Genomic DNA, 19,619 nt, shown 5'->3' on the forward strand with positions numbered 1-19,619 from the left:
ACGGAAAGCTGACCAGCACAGATACAATTCAGCATCACATTTCCATCCAGCACCTGTCACCACACAGTCATGTCTCAATCTGCCTGCCCAACTAGGCCGCCCTAGGCCAGGGTGGGGTCCCCACCTTGGAACTGGAATGCTCAACACAGGACTGGAACCAGTGGGCCTCTCTGGGGATCAGAAGCAACACAAGGGTCCGGCTGGGACTGTAGACTGGGCAGTTGCTGCCCGTCCAGACAGGTGTCGGGATTGAATGAGGAGGTTCCAGGGTCCGTAGGGTTCTAGATGCCTGTGGAGCATAGTCCTCCAGAAGGGGAGGTGAGCAAGGGGGAAACAATGGAGTCAGTACACCTTCCCTTAGGCCTCTTTCCAGACCTATCTCCATTCCAGGCCAGGGCAATGGGTAGGGGGTTGGGAGGAATGAGGTCGAGACCACCCATACTAGCTTTTCTGACAATTGAGATTCTGGGAAGTATGGCCCACATGGCACACTGTGAAGGTCTATGCTGAATTTTTTTTTTTTCTGTTCCTGAAACTGGTGGCTCTGGAGAGAGACCAAGTCCAGGAAACAAGCATAGATCCATGCCCAAGAAGGAGGGTGGTGGGCTGTGGCTCCTATCTCTCCCAGATCCTAGGTCTCCCCCAGCCCCATCTCTGAGCCCTGGTCCCAGACAGAGGTAGTTTCCCAAGGGCTTGGAGACTGCTTGGCTGGGTGATTGCTCTTCCTTGCAGGTGCACATCAGCCCTGGTGTTTCTCCTGGAGAATGTCAGAGACAGTCGTTTGCATTGTTTAGGAGGAAGCTGAGAGAAGATCCTGCAGCTAGGACATGCTGAAGTTACAGGGGACTCTGGGCCAGAGCAGAGTGCACAGGGGTGCTGGGTACTGGGCCAGCAGTTACGCGTGTTGGCCCTGTACCCACAGTTGGGCTGTGGCATCCAGTCTCCAAGGCCTGTGGTCCCCCTGGAGATGCCAAAGGTCTGCAGCTCTGTCCAAGGAGAGTATGGGACTCTAGAGGGGGCCGCCTAGCTCCTGCAGGGGTATGGGAAGATGCAGGGTCCTGCAGGAGTGTGGGATTCCATTTGGACTTCACTAGATGTGGGTAGCTTTGACCATGAGCCTAAGGTGCGAGGGGGGAGGAGCCAGATGTTGGACCCCAGAGTGGCAGCTCTTCTCCTGTTCCCTGGGACCCAGCAAGTCTTGTAAACTGCCATTTGGAATCTTTGGCTGAGGTTTTCCTGTGGCAGGGAATGTTCAATCTTTTGAACCAGCAAGGATCAGGACATAAATTGCTGAAAATCTGTACCTAAATTTTAAAGAAATATTTTTACATTTTGAGTCTCTTTTTTTGTGTAACAGATAACCTTCTTGTAGAACAAGTACCTAGGGAACTCTGTTTATATCGGATTACTTTTTAATCATCAGGATTTTAAAATACAATTGTAAGTTATGCTAACTCTAAAAGTTCAAACATTAAAGTAATACACAACCTTGAAAGGAAGATCCCTTCCCTCCAATTTTTCTTCTCCAGAGATGACTACTGTTAACAGTTTAGAAGTTCTTCCCGCAGATTTTTGTATGAATGTCGGTGTTATCTGGACAATTTCTTTGATTTCAAAGAAGTGAAAAATGTTTTTAAATTTTAAAAATTTGTATTTTGTCTCATGTTCCTTATGTGAGATTTTCTTCCTATTCAGACAGAGGCATCCATTTGCCTCTTGGAGGACTGAAATGAATAGGACAGTGATATATAGAGGAAAAAAAAAACAATGCTTAGTTAAAAATAGGATCCAAAATAGGATCTCAAAGCCCATAACAAAACAAGTCTTAAAAACTGGCTTTGTTCAGTAATATATTGGTTAGGATGCTTTGGGCTGCAAGTAAGTCCAAGACAAAATAGGATTAATAATGAGGTACCCTGAACCAGGTAAACAAACTATAGAGATTGGATGGCTTCAGAGCTGTCTTCATCTAGCAACTCTGGCCCATCTCTTTACAGCTCCCTTGGCTGTGTCCTGTTCTGTCTGACACCTTCATCCCTGGGCTGACTTCCTTTCAAATTGCCCCATGACTGAGCTATTCATTCACCACCATGGCATTTAGAGGAAGGGAGAACTTGTCTCTGCTGGAGGGCAAGGAAAGACATTTCCCTAGGCTCCCACGAATCTCCCCTTGCATCTTGGCTAGGGTCATGGGTCTATGCTGTGGCCATGGGTATGCCCTGCAATACTTCTTCGTCTGGGTTTTTGGACCAACACCATAGCAGTTAGGGTGGGATTCCATGACAGCAGTTGAAGTTCAGTCCCCTGGAAATGAAGCTGGGGTCAGCTTCCTCTGAAGCACACAGGTAAGGGGGGAGTGGATTCTAGATGGAGAATTGGGGTATATTCAAGAAGAGGAGCAGGAAATTAGAAGATGTTAGAGAATTAACGAGAGAGAGAGAGAGAGAGAGAGAGAGAGAGGAGAGAGAATGAATCAGATTTGTCCCCAAAACTTCACTGTAGATATCAAAAGAAAATCTTAGAGAAAAAAAGAAAGAAAATCTTAGAGGGTTGCATTTGGAGTTTTATCCTAAGCCACAGATAGAGAGAATTCAGGTCATGATAAAAGGGAAGTGTCTACCCAGCTCGAGAGGAAATGGTGAGTCCTTCCACGTCTCAGAGGAGCACCCAGGAGTTGGAGGAACAGAGAGAGATGAGGGGAAAGGGAAGGGAAGCAGCTGCCCAGTGCCTCATCCCTTTTCATGCCCACCTCTAGAACTCTACTCTGTGGGATGCTGTCTTGAAGGAAGTTTGGCCTGTGCCCACAGGAGAGGAGGAAGGGTGGCACCCGGTGGGTATCAGTTTTCCAGGGCAAATGACCACAGTCTCAGTGTTCAAACTCTGGGTCAGTAGGGCTGTGTTCCCTGTGAAGTCTCTAGGGGGCAATCTCTTTCCTTCCTCTTCTAGATGCGTATTCTAGATTTGTTTGTGTTTTGACATTTCTTTGGCCACGTGACTCCAACCTGTCTCTGTCGTCACGTGACATTCTCCATTTCTGAGTCACCTCCTCCGTGTCTAAGCTACCTCTGGCTCTTTCTGATAGGAGCACTTGTCTTTGGGTTTAGGTTTTATTTGGATACACCAGGATAATTTTGCCTTGAAATTTTAATCTTAATTACATCCACAAAGACCCTTTCTCCAAACCATATTAACAGGTCCCAGGAGTTAGGATGTGGGACGTATGTTTCGGAAACATTCAACCTTCTAGGGAACGTTAAAGCAGAGAAAGGATCAGGAAAGTGTACCAACATGCTCGCCTCCTGTCCGGTGTGGGAGGGACGCCCAACATCCAGGTGTCAGAAGGCTGCTGAGAGCTCTGGTCGGCCCCTTGCCAGTCAGGACCCTGGACAGTGGCATGCTGATCTGAAGTCCCAGGGAGGCCTCGGGGGAATTTGCCCTGTGTGTCCTGGCTGGCCCAGCTCCTCTGGGGCTTCCACTAGTCCTTGCCCAAGTCAGAACACACCCCAGCTTCCATCCACCTGCCTCACAGGTCATGACAGCTGGGACAAAACCTGAGGATTAGATATCAGCAGGCCGAGACACTCGCTCGGGAAGATGCTATGAGCCAGGAGGCCCTTTTCTTGTCGCAATGAGGACACCTATGAGGGTTTCAGTTTCCCCAGCTCATGTTGAAATTTAATTGCCACTGTGATGGGATCGGCAGGCAAGACCTTTAAGAGGTGAGCTCCACCCTCATTAATGGATTAAAGCCATTATTTTATTATGGGATATAGGTTAGTAATCATGCAGGTGGCTCTCTTATAAAAAAAGTGTCACCTCTTTACTTTTTCCAGCACTGGGAATCAAACCCAGAGGTACTCTACCCCTGAGCTACATCCCCAGCCCTTTTTATTTTTAATCCTAAGTCAAGATCTTAAACAAAGCTGGCCTTGAACTTGAGATCCTTCTGCCTCAGACTCCTGATTAGCTGGGATTACAGGCATAAATCACTGTACCTGGCACCACCCTTTCTCTCTCTCTCTCTCTCTCTCTCTCTCTCTCTCTCTCTCACCACGTGATGCCATTTGCCATGTGATGACACAGCAAGAAGGCCTTTGCCAGATGTGGCCCTTTTATCTTGGACTTCTCAGACTCCAGAACTGTAGAAATATATTTCTTTTCTTTATAAATTGTCCAGTATGTGGTATTCTGTTGTAGCAACAGAAAAACAGACTAAGACAAGAAAATTGGTACTGAGAATTGAGGCAGTTTATCCTGCAACAAGTACCTGAAAATGGGGAGGTGGTTTCTTTAGAACTAGGTAGCAGATGGAGGTTAGAGGAATTTAGAAGAACAAGCTGGGAAAAAACCTAGGTTTCTAGGAATGGAGCATTAAGGGCGATTCTCATGAGGGGTTAGAAGAAAAGAATATTAACCAGATGTGGTTGCATATACCTATAACCCCAGGGACTCAGGAAGGGAAGGCAAGAAGATCATATGTTCAAGGGAAGCCTTGGAAACTTAGCCAGACACTGCCTCGATTAAAAAAAAAAAAAAGAACAAGTTCTGGAGGTGTAGCTTGTGGTAGAGCATGCCTGGGTTCTACCCCCAGTGCCAAAAAGGAGAAGGAGGAAGAGGAGGAGGAGGAGGAGGAGGAGGAGGAGGAGGAGGAGGAAATAATGAGGGAAAGCCTGGAACCTCTTAGAGATTATTCAAGTGGTCACAGTCAGAATGCTGGTGGAAATATGGACAGTAAAGACCCTGCTGATAAGGTCTCAGGTGGAAAGGAAGAGCGAGGCCTTGGGAACCAGAGTGAAAGCCATCTTGTTCTATGGCGGTCAAGACCTTTGTGCCTGAGAGTTTCATGCAAGGTGGAATTTAAGAGCGATGAACTAGAATATCTGGCAGAAGACATTTCTAAGCAAAATATTGAAGAAGCCACACATGGTCGTTTTTACTGCTTACAGTGAAATGGAAGAGGAAAGAGATTTATTGAAAGACAGAATTTATAATTAAAAGAAAAGCCACGGGACTATTTGGAAAGTTTGCTGCTTGGCCATGTAAAGAGGGGAAAAGTGTTCCAGAGCGAGTGCCAGGGATATGGCCAAGTGACATTTTGCTAAAGAGATTGCTATGGGTAGAAGACAAACAGGTGCTATTTGTAAGAGAATGGAAGGAAGACCCCACAGGTATGCCAGTGATCTTCAAGGCCACCTCTACCATTACAGGCTCAGAGCAGCATGGTTTGGGGGCCCAGGACCAGGGTGCCCTCCACAGGCTCCCTGCCCAGCTCCACCTTGGGACTCTGTTCTCTGCTCCAGAGGGCACGAGCGTTAAGCATTAGCAGTGTCCCTGTGGTGCTAACCATGAGGGTGGGCAGAGCTGGGAGGGCCTGAGGCTTCACCTGGACCTTCAAGGATGCTGCCGACTACCCGCAGGACCCCAGAGACCACCCCCCAGTGCAATGCCTGGTGGAGCTGTGGGAGCGAGGTCACCCTTGGGACACCGGAAACAAGGATCTACCAGTGTGTGGCGCTAGGTTCTGGGTGAACAGCAGGCCTGAGACACCAACCCATGAGAGCTGCTGCCTGCGCTAAGCCCAGCAAAATCCTAAGGGTAGCACCCCCACCCCCCAGCCCAGCATGTCTAGGAAGAAGGACATGGAGCCCAAGTTATTCTCCAGCCTTAAGACTTCACGATATTTGCCCTACTGGGGTTTGGACTTCTTTGGGACCAGTTACTTCTCTTTTCTTGCCCATTTCTCCCTTGGGGAAAAGGAATTTTTACCCCATGTCCACTTACCACTCTATTCTGAAAGGATGGCTTGTTTTGATCTCACAGGCTCACAGCTGGTGGGAATTGGCTTCAGGATGAGTCATGGCTGAGTCTCCCCATATCAGATGCAGAGGAGATGCTGGACTTTGATTTTTGAGGTTGATGCTGGAAGAAGTTGAGGCTTTGGGGACTATTGGGATGGAAGGAATACATTTTGTATGTGAGAAGGACATGATTTTTGGGGGGGGATGAAGGATAGGATGCTAGTTTGGAAATCTCCTCCAAACTCACGTGGCAATTGAATTGCCACTGTGATGGTACGGGAAGGTGATTGGTTTGTGAAGGCTTCACCCTCAGGAATAATGCCATTAGTTGCCAGGGGAGTGTCTTTATTATAAAAATGAGCTCTCTCTGGCATATCCTTCCTTGTAACTTCTCCCCCAACCCCCTGCCATCTATCTATCTATCTCTATCTCTCTCTTTGATGTCCTCTGCCATGTTATGAGGCAATAAGAATATCGTCACCAGATGTGGCCTTTAGATCTTGTACTTCCCACTTCCAGAACTAAGAAAGAAACTTCTTTTCTTTATAAATTATCCAGTTCGTGGCATTTTGTTATAGAAGAATGGACAAAGACAACACCAAAGCTTCCAACCCATAGACCCCACCCACCTTGGGATGGGGAAACATCTCTTATAGGAAACTCAAAGTTCAGATTAACTGCATATTTCTCCCAAAGAAAATGAATTGCTCTCAATGAATATGCTATTTTTTTCTCTTTTCCCACACAGCTTAGTGTATAAATGATTAATCTGCAAATGATAGGGCTTCCAGGGTGTTATTTTTTTTTTAAATGGGCTCATGCTATGCATATTACTCTGTGGATCGCAGAATACACTTCATATAGTCTAGAAATATTTTGTGTTAGGGTTCTCTAGAGAAATAGAACCAACAGAATGTGTATATACTTTCAGGAGGGAGTTATTGGATTGGCTTACACCAACAGAGGCTGGATAGTCCCACAATGGCTGTCTGGTGGCTGGAGAGACCAGTAGCTGCTCAGTCTAAGAAGCTGGAAATCTCAGAACAAGAGACACCAAGGAAGAAGCAGCCCCAGTCTAAGCCAAAGGCCTGGAATCTCCCTGAAGAGTCTCTGGTGTGAGTCCATCTTGAAGGACCAAAGAAGCTGGAATCTGAGGTCCATCGGTGACAGCAGCAGCAAAGACACATGGCTCTGGAACTGAGCTTGTGGGCTTTCTCCTTTTGGTTCTACCTGGGCCCCCAGCCTATTGGCTGGTGCCTGCTGTGCTCAGAGAGCATCTTGCCCCTTCCTGCACTGACCCCTGCCAATCATCTCTGGAAACCCCCTCACAGGTGCATGCTGAGCTATGCTTGACCAATTCTTGAGACATCTCTCAATCCAGTCAAGTTGACAAACAAAATTAGCCATCCCATATTTCTATGGCAACCTCTTTCTGTGCTACCTCACTTTTAAAATACCCCATGCCCTATCATTTGTTAACCAGATCCTGATTAGTGGACATTCTGGTTGTTTGTTGAATATAATCAAAGTAACATTGAATAAGGCCTATTGATGTTGGGGATGCAAAAAAAAATGCAATATTATTTCTTTCTCTTTTTCCTAAATCTACATCGCTCTGATCCTACATTTTGACAAGTGATAAAGTGATTAAAGACCTCAGAATCATTGGTCAGATAATGAATCCCATCCCCTCCCCCGCACCTTCTAGAACATTCTGGGAATGAGGTGGAGGGCAGCCTGCCAAGACTCAGCGCTTATAGCGTGGGTAACATTTTGAACTCCTGAACATAAACAGCTGGCAGTGCCAGCTCCGCCTTGCATTCCACAACTGCCACTGGTCCAAGAAGGGCACCAGGATGTGATCTTTGCTTCATCACAGGAGTTCAGTGACAGTGGCCTTTAATAAGGAACTCCCTGCAATCTCTGCGATCTCTGGGATGTGAAGGTGCAGAAAGGGCTTGGCAGTGTTCTCACCTACCGTTTTAATCAAATCCTTCAGATTGCAAGTGACAGAGACTGACCAACGTACATGGAATAGGCTTTGCATTCCTTCTTGTGAATGGGAAGCCCAAGGAACTTCAGGTATGGTTACATCCTGGGTGTTTAAATGATATCATGAAGACTACCCCTCTCTCTATGTCTGCATCTTCTTAACTTTTTTTTTTCTGGGCAGATATTTTTCTATTTTCATTTGATGCAAGATAACCAACAGGTGCTATAATCTTATCCTTCTAGCTCACAATCTCAGTAGCGTTTCCAGAGAGTTCTAGCAAAGGCCTCGGAGGTGGGTGCCCAGCTGCCTGGATTGGCATGGTCTTTGAGGTCCTCCTGCCTGGTTATGTGGGCAGAGCAGGATTAAGAGAGGAGATGTGGCCTGTCAAGAAAAGGCTGGACAGGGCTGGGGCTGGGGGTCAGTAGTGGAGCCCTTGCTTAGTATGTGTGAGGCATTGGGTTCCATCCTCAGCACCACATAAAAATAAATAAATAAGGGGCTTGGGCTGTGGCTCAGTGGTAGAGTGCTCGCTTAGCATGTGCTAGGCGCTGGGTTAGATCCTCAGCACCAAATAAAAATCCAACTACAACTAAAATTTTTTAAAAAAAATTAAAAATAAATAAATAAAATAAAGGTATTGTGTCCATCTACAACTAAAAATATTAAAAAAGAAAAAAAGAAAAAGCTGGACTGACACAGGTGTCCACTGTGCCTGACCTGCCAGGTCCTGTCGGGGTCACTCTTCTGTCTGGAGAGAAGGTGCTTATTATTTGACTACAGAGGTGAATGTGGCTGGGCTCCAAACAGATAGCTATGCAGAGCAGCCAGCTCCTGCTCAGACCTGCCTTAAGTTCCCACTTCCCAATCTCCCGCAGGCCAAAACAGAGAGGGTGGAGGGAGTGGGGAGTGCATCCAGGCCCAGCTCCTGGGCCCAGCTTTCCCCGACCCTTAGCCCTCATGGTTGGGCTCCATGGCTATGGCCCTTAGATACACCATTCTAACCTGCAAGATGGCCTCAGGGGAGAGGCACCCTCTGAGATCACATACCAGTGGCCCTTCCCTTAACTTGAGGCCCTTTATTCAGGTCCAGCCTTGAGGTCAGCCCTTCCCCTCCTCCACCTCCCGTGTTATGGCCTGGCCTCTGGGGGAGGGCATCTCCTGCCCTCTGGGAGGCCTGGCCTCTTGGTCCTTGCTTTCCGGTAGGGCTTTCTGTGCCAGGAGCCGGATAGGGGACAGTTGGGGGACCTGGGGCACCCTGAAAGGCACTGTCCTGGGATAATTTTATGGACAGAGTCCCACTTGGGTTTCTGGGTGGCTAAGCTCAGACGTGAGGTGCTCTCTCCAGAGTCTCCAAGAAGCATCTTCCCACCAGACTTTTGTGTGGGATCTACTGGCCCCACCTCAGTCTCAAATCCCTCCCCTTCCTCCTGTAGCCCAGGCTAGACAAGGTGCTTCAGGAATCCCTCAAGGCCTCAGTCCCTTCTAGAATGCCCTGGCCTGCCAGGCCATCAGTACTCGTCCTTCAAAACCCCGCTCCCCTTGGGTAGCCACTTCATGACGGCCAGAAGCCTCTGGTGAGTAGCCGTGAAGACAGGCTGTGGCAGTAGCTCCTTCCAATGGCCAGCACTTAGCACTATGCCCATGGTGTCCATGGCGCCAGCCAGGCTGCTCTGCCTCAGTGGCCAGGGGTTTCACATAACCCCCAGTGATGTACACACACACCCAAAGGCCTTCCACTCATGGCTGACAGGAGTTTCCCTGTAAAAACCCAGCTCCCTTGCTCCCTTGGGGTGTGATTTACGATCCCCCCACTGGGATTATGCACCAGATGCCCAAGATGGAGACCTGCTTGCTAATAGGCTGGCCGCCTCCTTTTCCCTGTCTCACTTCCTCTCTCCCCTCTGGGCTTTCCAGATCACTGCTGCTATGGACTGATTTGTGTCCTCCTAGATTCTTAGGTTGAAGTCCTAACCTGATTGTGTTTGGAGGTAATTACCTTTGCAGAGGTAATTAAGGGTGACTGAAGTCATCAAAGAGGGTCGTTGGAAGAAGAGGAAGAGACAGTAGAGATCTCTCTCAACGTGCACATGTGTATGCGCATGCATGTGTGTGCGCGCGCACACACACACACACACACAAGAGGCCGCACGAAGACACAAAGAAGAGGTGGCTGTGCACAAACCAGGAAGAGGCCTCCCCAGAAATGGAACCCTGCCTAACCTTGATCTTGAATTTCCAGCCTCCAGGACTGCGAGGAAATATCTCTCTTGTTGAAGCCGAAGTCTGAGCTGTTGTTTTCTGGAAGCTTGGGCAGACTAATGTACCTGCCAAGCAAACCACTCATTCTTGACTATGTCTCAGGTCTGCTGCTAGTAAACCCCAGGGAGGACAGGTACTAGGGAAATGCAACCTCAAAGCACAGCACAGCACCACTTCATGCCCACTGGAATGGCCAAACCAGGTGCTGGGGAGACTCTGGAGCTTCATATACCACTGGTGGAGGTGTAAATTGGCAGAACACTTTGGAAACTATTTTTCAGTGTCTTTCAGCTGAAGCTATGTAAACCCTGTGGACCAGCAGCATCACTCCTAGACTACCCTCAGCTGGAACGCCTGTGCATGTCAACCAGAAGGCACATGAGAATTGTTTAAAGCAGCCCTATTTCTTCTCTCTCTCTCTCTCTCTCTCTCTCTCTCTCTCTCTCTCTCTCTCTCTCTCTCTCTCTCTCCTCTTGCTCTGTAATGGGGATTGAATCCAAGGGTGCTTAATCTCTGAACTACATCCTTAGACCTTTTTATTTTTTGAGACAAAGAGTCTTCCTCAATTGCTTAGGTCCTTTTTAAGTTGCTGAGGCTGACCTCAAACTTGGGATACTCCTGCCTCAGCCTCTGGAACCACTGGGATTACAGGTGGACATGGTCCATTGTGTCTGGCTCTCAGTGCTTTAAAAAATTTGCAATAGGATCTCACTAAATTACTAAGACTGCCTTGAACTTGCAACCCTCCTCCCTCAGCCTCCTGAGTCGTTGGGATTATAGGCATGAGCCACTGCACCTGGCTCGAAGCAGTACTATTTCTAATAATAGCTCCAAACTGGAAATAGTCCAACTCGAGTCAACAGAACAGACACATAAATTGTGCTATATTCACACAATGGAATACTGTACAGCAATAAATGAATGAATTTGCATGAATCTCAAAAACACAATGTGTGATAAACAAGCCAGACAGGAAAGAGTGTGTGCTGCAAGATTTGATTTGTATAGAGTTTGAAAGCCTAATATGCTGGGGCAGGGTGGAGGGGGGCTGGGGTTGTGGCTCAGTGAGGTGCTGAGTTCAATCCTCAGCACCACATACAAATAAAACAAACAAAATAAAGTTATAAAAAATTTATAAAAAAAGAAAGTCTTATATGCACACAAAAGTGGACAAATCATCAGCTCGATGGATTTTCACGAACTGAAATCATCATGCAGCTTGAATGTACAGCAAGCAACTAAACATGACCATGACCCTGGAACACTCCTCCTACTGCCTTTTAGTCATTGCTCACACCCCTCCCCAAAAGCAAGCATTATTCTGACTTTTAACACTACAAATTAGTTTGCATCTATTAAAAACTAGATAAATGGAACACAATGGTATATACTATTTGGTTTTGTGCTTTCAGTTTGTCAGATCATCTGTATGGTTTTGTGCAGTCGTTGTTCAATTTATTCAGTCATTCCACAATTGCTGGGCTCCTGGCTAGTTTCCAATTTGACTATGGTGCTACTATGAAGATTCTAGTACATATTTTTTTTTAAATGAACATATCCAGGCATTTCTTCTGGCCATACACCCAGATGGACCTATACAGATCCATCATTTGCCTCAGTTTCCCTTTTCTCCTTCCCCCTGTCTCCCAGCCTTGCCCTTTCTGCTCTGGATCCTCTTTGGCCAACTGAGGAGGTGTGTGATTACCCTCCAGGCTGAAGCCAGCAGGTCCCCCGTGGTTTATCCTAGGTGCTGTGAGTCTCTGAGAGCTTCCCCCAGGGAGTAGGTCAGATTGTGGTTTGTCCCTTTAACCTCCTGGCTCAGGTCCCTGCATGCCTGAGGCCAAAGGTATCCAGAGCAGGGCTGATACTGCTGGCCCAGCCCCAGCTGAGAAAAAGGGCCAGTGGGTAAACCCCGAGGTCAGCTCTGGGCCAGGCAGGGAGGGGCTGGAATGTGCAGGCTCCTTGACCCAGGCGAGGCAGTGGCTGGGCTGAAGGGTCCAGGGTTCCCTGGCAGGGGCTGGCCAGGCAATATTCTACCCACCTGACCAAGGCCTGGCTTCCTTATTTCCTGTCTGAGCCTCAGTTGCCTCCTCTGTCATCGGAAATCAGAGTTGCTTCTCTGCCTCATTAAGGACTAGAGGAGAGGACAGAGGCTTGCCTGGAGCCAGGTGGCACTTTCCACCCATCTCACGGGTAAGGAAGCTGAGGCCCAGAGCCCTTAAGGGGCCTCTCCCCCACTTGGCCCCGCCCACAGGCTGCCTGCTCTGGGGCTCACGTGGTGGGGTTTGAGGAGTGGAGGGAAGAAAGTCAGGCACCATCTTTGTCAGTACTTGAGTTTCCACCACCAAAACTTCCCCAGAGTGAAGGAATACCCTCTTCTGCAAGTGTGAAGGGACAAGGGACCAGGGACGAGATATCCGTGTCTGAGGCAGTGTGTGCGGTGGCTGCCTGACAGGACTGGAACACACAGGCCCTCAAGGGCTCCTTTTCCTTCCTCAACCCCACCCGGGACCCCCTGCGAGACCTAGAGGAGGACTGGACGGCTTGGCTCACGTCTAGGGCCTTCCACAGGCAGCTTCTCTGCCCTCCTGGAAGGACCCAGGCCAGCTGAGTGCTGGGGATTTTTCAGGCAGTGGCCGCGCTGGACCTGAGGGGGCAGAGGTTGACGGAGAAGCACTTCTGGAGAAGGGAGGGAGGCGTGGGTGTGGCCTCCAGCCTGAGAGCCTGGGTGAGCCTCCTCCCAGAGACGGTGTGTTCACACCCTCACCCTCTCCTTTAGCACAGGCTGCCCACCGGAGGCTGCGCACAGCCTGGGGCTGCAGCTGAACTGTGTCCCTCCGGCCAGGGCTCCTCAGGGTTGCCCCCCACACCCTCACACCTCCGCCCAGCCTCTTCTGATCCTCACCAAGGCCCATTCCCTCTGAGACCAAGGCCTCTTTAGAGAACAGTTTCCCGGGCTACCAGGGCACACAAAGCCCCCCTAGCTGCAGCCCCTCCACCTTGGGTGGGGGCCTCTGGAAAGAGACTAGAACTAGGGCTTGAAGGCGGTGTGTGTGTGTGTGAGGTGGTTCCAGAAAACCCCAAGGATGTGGGAAGCCAGACAGGTCAAGGAACCAATTCAGGTGATCTAAGGGACAGGAGGTGGACCCCGGGGCCCAGCCCATCTGGGATACAGTGTAGGCCAAGGCCCATGGGTGGTGGTCCCTCCCGAGGAGTGAGGAAGCTGGGGCCTTTGCCCACCAACTCAGACTAACCTAGCCATCACCTGGGGCTGCTCCTGAGAGGATGAGCTCTGAACTCTGGCAATTGCAGAGCCCCTGGGGCTGAGTCTCAGATACCTACTAAGTGCCCTGAGGTGTGGTGGGGGCTCCTCCAAGGAGAAACAGAGCCAGGGCCTGGAGATGGCCCTAGAGGCTGCCTGGTGCTAGAGTCCCAGTTTTGTAGAGGACTCTTCTGGAGGACGATCACTTTCTCTAAAACGGGATAAAAGTACTGCTTGCCTCTAGTTGTGTGGTAAGGATCAAAAGTGATCAGGTTTAGCTGGAAGGGTGGCACATGCCTATAATCCCAGTGACTCCGGAGGCTGAGGCAGGAGGATCGAAAGTTTGAAACCAGGCCTGGGCCACTTAGCAAGGCCCTGTCTCAAAATAAAATAGAATACAGGCCGAGGTTGTAACTCCACGGCAAAGCACCCGGGGGTTCCATCCCTGGTGATGCCCCCCACTCCTGAACAGAACGATAAGACTTAAATGATCCAGGTGGAGATTGATAAATGGTGCTTTCTCTTCCCTGCTCCGGGCAGGGCAAGGATCAGGCTGACTCACCTGGTCGGGAGGCACCCAACAACCTGCTGCTTGTATCAAACACTGTTGTTTACAGAGCCCTTCGCCTCCCTTCCCTACTCATTTTATCCCCAATTTTTAATACTTACTACTGATACAAGGCAGGCCAGGCCCAGTGGACTGTGGGGACCCGGGCATGCCAAGAGCCTGTTCTTGCCCCAAGGAGTACAAAGTCCACTTGGGAACACAGACAAACCTGTGGCCAGGCATGTGGGCTTTGGTGGGTGATAGGAATTTTGAAAGGGCCAGGAGGCAGTGCAGGCGGAGGGAGAGATGCTTAGGAATTATTCCAGGACCAGGAGGAGCAGAAAAGTGTGAGCAGGTACCAGGGCTTGCATTTGGAGCTCCTAGGATTTGAAGCTCCAGACGTTTACTGATGAGGCGTGAGCGGCTGAGAGCAGGAACTTAGCCCTGCCCACGTTGCCATTGAAGCGGGGTGGGGGGGGCACCTGCCTGGGGTTTCCAAGTCGGGCTTTGTCTGACCACCCACCTGTGCCACAGGGAGAGGGGATGGGATTCCATGGCAGACAGCCGAAATCGGAGGCAGGGCTCTGGGCCCTGCTCCCCCCACTCCCTTCCTGACCGCTCTGGGCCCCTATGGGGCCATCAACCCAGACCCTGCAGGCCGCTCCAGGAAACTCCCAGCTCCTCAGCTTTCCCTTCATATTCCATCTGAATTTTGCATCTGTGTGTTTGTTTTTAAAATAAATAAGGTTTATAATAACTGGTTAATTACTAAAATAATAATCCACATGTAAATAAAACAAGATGTTCAGAGCTTATCCAGTGACACCATCTCTCAGCGTAAGTGGTGGAGAGAGGGCCAAGCCAGGTGGGCATGGGGCTGGAGGAAATGTCACGTCTCACAGAGCCCAAGGTGGCATCTCTGGGGTGTCCCAGGCCTCACCTATGGAAGGCACACTCACGTGCATTCACACCTACAGACCATAGCAGTCCCATACATCGCCAGCACCTCACCTGGCACCTCTAGATCCCATGCATGTGTGCACACCACGTGCACACTCACATTCACTTCATGCGCACGTTCCTGCACACCCACACACCCTAACGTGTGCTCACGTCACTTATGTACACCCGAACATGGATTTTCCCGTACAGCCCACAGGAGCCTGCGCATCTTTAAATGGGTACGTGTGCATGCACACATTCTACACAGTGGCGACAAGGCTAAGGTACACGCACCGGAGGCACTCATGGTCACACACGTGGACATCAACATCTGCATACAATACTGCAGGGACGCACACATGTGGATCGTGCATGGGTCCCCAGTGTGACACAGCCTGAATGCTTGTGGAGTAGACATGCAGAATGGTCCCCTTTGTGTGCACAGGAACGCATTTTACACTCAGGTGTGCCCTCCTGGGCACACGTGCTCACAATTGAATGACCCGTGCCCGTGCACCGTCTCCTGTTAAGCTGGTGGAACTCCAGTGTCCCACACTCACACACTGAGTCAAAGCATTGGGCAGGAGCCTCCGGTTCCTGGCCCTGAGGGTTAGGGGTGCTCTCACTTCCGCTGCCCTCGCTGTTCCTCCCCTGACCCCATCTGCCACCTCCCAGGAGAAACCTTCCTCTCACCCCAGGGGTGAGTAATCAGTATGGCTCCCGAGGAGCCTCCGAAGGGGTCTGTTCTGCACCTATTCCCTGGGAGGGAGGCTGCAGACTGGCGGCCCGAAGGGATGGCACTCTGTCCGGGTCCCCATAGCTAGGACTCAGCGGAGGCGAGGCTAGGATCCTGCCTTCTGCACAAAGCCCATTAGGGCCACATGCTGAGAGGCAACCAGGACACCCACAGGTCCAGGGGGCTGAAGTCCCCCACCACACATGCTTTCAGATGAGCATGCCATTCCCCTAAGGTCCCCACTAAAAAGGAGGAGGTGGGGTCAGCTAAGGAAGATGGGATAGTCCTTCCTCCCTGCCCAAGCTCCCCAAGGCCAGGCCTAGGGGCAGGACTGAGAGGCTGAGGGTGAGGCCAACCTGGGCGGGCCGGACCTCAGTCCAAGGGCATCCCAGACACCAGTGCTAGAAGACACTACAGGGGCCCTGTGGACCGAGTGGGGCGGAAGCGGAACATGGGTGGTTTCCATGTCCCCACCCTCTTCCACCAGAGGCCCCACAGGTTTCTCTCTCTCTCTTTTTCTGTTTCTCTCTCCTGTAAACAAGGCCTCACTGTGTTGCCCAGGCTGGCTCAAACTCCTGAGCTCAGGCGATCCTCCTGCCTCAGCCTCCAGAGAACCTGAAACCACAAGCGGGCTTATCTCTTTTACGGTCAGAAGCCATGTTGAGAAGTGCTCTCCTGATAGATCAGCAAATAATGAGAGATCAATAAAACCAAGTACTGGAAGGGATTCCAGGAAATAGATACTCAGGCCCGATGGCAGTGGGAAGAACCAACAGGAACCCCATTTTCAGCAGAATATTTAAAACGCGCTTGTCCTTTGAGCCAGTGGTTTCTAACGATCTGTCCTCTGTGGACAAAGATGTGTAACTATGGTGTTTACTGCAGAGCGTTTATAGGGACATTAAATGGGGGCCAACCAAAGAGCATCATCGGGGGATGGCTAAATAAACAACCTTTGGTCCAGGCTGTGGACCACCCTGGAGCTATTAAAACAAAGACCAATAGTTGGATCTGTTGTGGGAGAAGAACAGATTACAGAAGTGTGAGATGGATCTTTCCGTTCATTTGTTGTTTTGTTCTGTGGCATTGGGGACGGAACCCAGGAACATGCTACCACTGAGCTCCATCTCCATCCCTTTTTATTTTTATTTTTATTTTTTTAGTTTTGAAATAGGGTGTCCCTAAGTTGCCTAGGCCGAAAGAAAGAAAAAAGAGAATGTTCCGGAATTACAGTGCTGATGATTGTATAACTGCAAATATACTGAAAACCTCCCAATGATGCGCTTAAAAAAAAAGTGAATTTTAGTGTGTGAATTATATTTCAATACAAATACATAGCAAAAAAAGGAATCCAGAATGAATATAGAAATTCATGTACAAGTGTACACACAGTGCTCTTTTAATTAATTAATTAATTAATTCTTTTGCAGTGTTGATTTCTTATTGGAGTAGGAAGGAGAAAAAAAAAAAATACTTTCCTCTACCTTCTTAGTTCTGTCACCTGGGCCTGCAAATTAAACTGACAAAAGCCAATTCATGGGAGAAGAAGCATACGGATTTTATTTGATGTTATTACTGTTTTAATTTTTACAGGCAGGAAGGCCTTCCTAGAAAAGACCCGAAGATGACAGTTAGGCTCATAGATCATTTTAACAAAGGATAATAAATGTATGGAGAAGTGATAAGAGAAAGGAAAAGGGGGTTTCAGGCCTCTAGGGGCGACAGTGTGTGGGAAGGTAAATGTATGGGGAATTAGTAGAGGGTAAGTTTATTTCTGTGAGATTGGCTGATGCGGAGCTGTCTGGGTGCTGGCTTCTGTCTGGGTGCTAATGGTTGCTCTCTTCCTGGCTCAGGAGACAGGAGGGGAAGTACCTTCACAGAGGGAAATTTATGTCCTACATTTAGGCAGGTAGGCGGGCCGGGGGTGGAGAGCTGGCTCTGCACGTGCTGCTTCTCAACTGCTGTTGTTAGCCCAGAACAATCCTGATACCAAGGGGGCATATTTTGGGGTGGCAATTTCTGATCCCCTTTGGTGGGAAATGGGATAAATTTGAATATGCACCTAGGGGGTAATGAAAGCATTATGGGAAGCTTTATAAGGACATATTTATGTAGCCATGAATAAAATCTTGTTTGGAAAAAAATTTTTTTTTTAATTAAATGAAGGACTCAGGGCAGTGTCTCCTGTAGGAGACTTTTGGGGACGTCTGCTCATGAACTCCAGAACAACTCTGTAAGGTCAGGCCTCTCATCCCCGTATGGCAGACGAGGAAAGTGAGGCTCCGCCGGCGGACCTGACCTGGCCGTGCTGCCCCCTTTCTGGGCGGCCGTCTGTTAAGGGCAGAGCTCTGTTGCCAGGCCAGTGTGACCGCCATTCCTGGTTTTGTCACCTCCTAGTTGCGAGGTTTTTCTCCAGGCCACACCTTACTGAGCTGCTGTTGGCTGTCCCACGGGTAAGGCAGGGGGTGGGGTGGGGTGGTAATAGGTTCGGCAGAGGCTCTGAGCCTGTGCAGCCAGCATGAGCCTCAGCACACAGGGCCAGCACTGTTCTGCAAGAGGCCCAGGTGGCAGAATTGGGTCCAAATGGGTGGACACCCCGAGAGTGCTATGGTTTAGATAAACCTCCCCCAGAGGACCTTGTTCCCCAGCCCATGGCACTCTTAGAAGGTGATGGAACCTTTAGGATGTGGGACCTAGTGAAAGGACGTTATCTCACTTGGGGTCTGCCCTCCAAGGGGATTGTGGGGCCCCAGACCCTCCTCTTTCCACTTTTTTTTTGCTTCTTGGCCTCCAGGAGGTGAGCAACTTATTCTGCCATGTGCTCCCCTATGATGTGCTGCCTAGCCATAAGCCCAAGAGCAACGGGGCCAACTAACTTATTGTCAGAAACCTCTGAAACTGCGAGTCAAAATAAACCTTTCTTCTTTAAGTTGATTATTCTCAGGTATTTTGTTACAGTAATAGAAAGCTAATACGGACAGAATCGCTTCCTGCAGCCTACCTGTCCTTAAGTGGTGAGCTACACATCTCTTAGGATGACCTGCAGGACCAGGAGAGGGACAACCCTCTAAGAACCCTCTGGAAGAGGCAATTTAAGCCAAGGCCAGGGGTGTGGCCTTTATCCCTGGCAGTCTTTACTCCATTTACTGTCTCCTGATCCCCTTTTAGTCTGTCCTTGGGAAAGGTATCCCACCTCTTGGGCCTGATTTCCATTGCTGAGCCTTCCCAGGATGGTGGTTATGATGAATACTCTGGGCACCCAGACTGCCTGGGTCCAATCCCAGCTTCCCTGCTTTTGCTTTCTGATTGCATGATTCTGAGCCTCATTTTTCTCTTCTGCAAAATGGGGATAGTAACAGTACTCATCTCACTGCCCTTGTGAGGATCAGATGAGCAGTGAGGAAGGCGTACTCATGGGTACTAAGTGTGCAGCGGGGTCTCAAGGGCTGTGGGCTATCACTGCTACTATGGCTCTTTATTGGCCAGGAAGGGGCCGGAGGACCTGTGTGATCCTGGATACCAGGGGCTGGCCCCCCAGTCCCTGTTCCCCAACCTGTGGCCTGCAGTCTGCCTGGCTGCCTGCAGCACCCAGTGATCGACAGCCTGGCCCGGTGGCGCCCTGGCAGGCCTGTCCTGGCAGCTGCTCACACAAGGCGAGGCCCTGGGAGCCTCAGAGAATTAATTAGGCTGCATTCCTCTTCCAGGGCTCCTGGCGGGCCCGCACACGGCCCCCTTCTGAGCTGCTGAGGGCTCTTGGCTGGGATCCCTGGCAGGCCAAGGCGAGCCCCACGCTCTGCCCTCCCTGGAGAGGAGGGGCCGTGCGAGCAGAAAGCAAGGCCAGGGAAGGGCCAATGGAAAGGCAGCAGCTGGAGGCACTCGGTCCTGGTCCCCCCTGCTCGGTAACCTTCGCTAGCTCCCCATCACTCAAGATCAAAGTCCTGGCATTGGAGGCTGCTCCCAGCCTGGCCCCTGCTGCTCAGGCTGGCTGCCTCTCTCTGGACTCTTCCAGGGTCTGGCTGACGTGCCTGGCACCACTTCCCCAGCTGTGATGCCCTGTCCCCCTCTCAGCATGTGGTAGCCCT

This window comes from Ictidomys tridecemlineatus, chromosome 11 (genome assembly GCF_052094955.1).
Source record: "Ictidomys tridecemlineatus isolate mIctTri1 chromosome 11, mIctTri1.hap1, whole genome shotgun sequence".
Lineage (NCBI taxonomy): Eukaryota > Metazoa > Chordata > Mammalia > Rodentia > Sciuridae > Ictidomys > Ictidomys tridecemlineatus.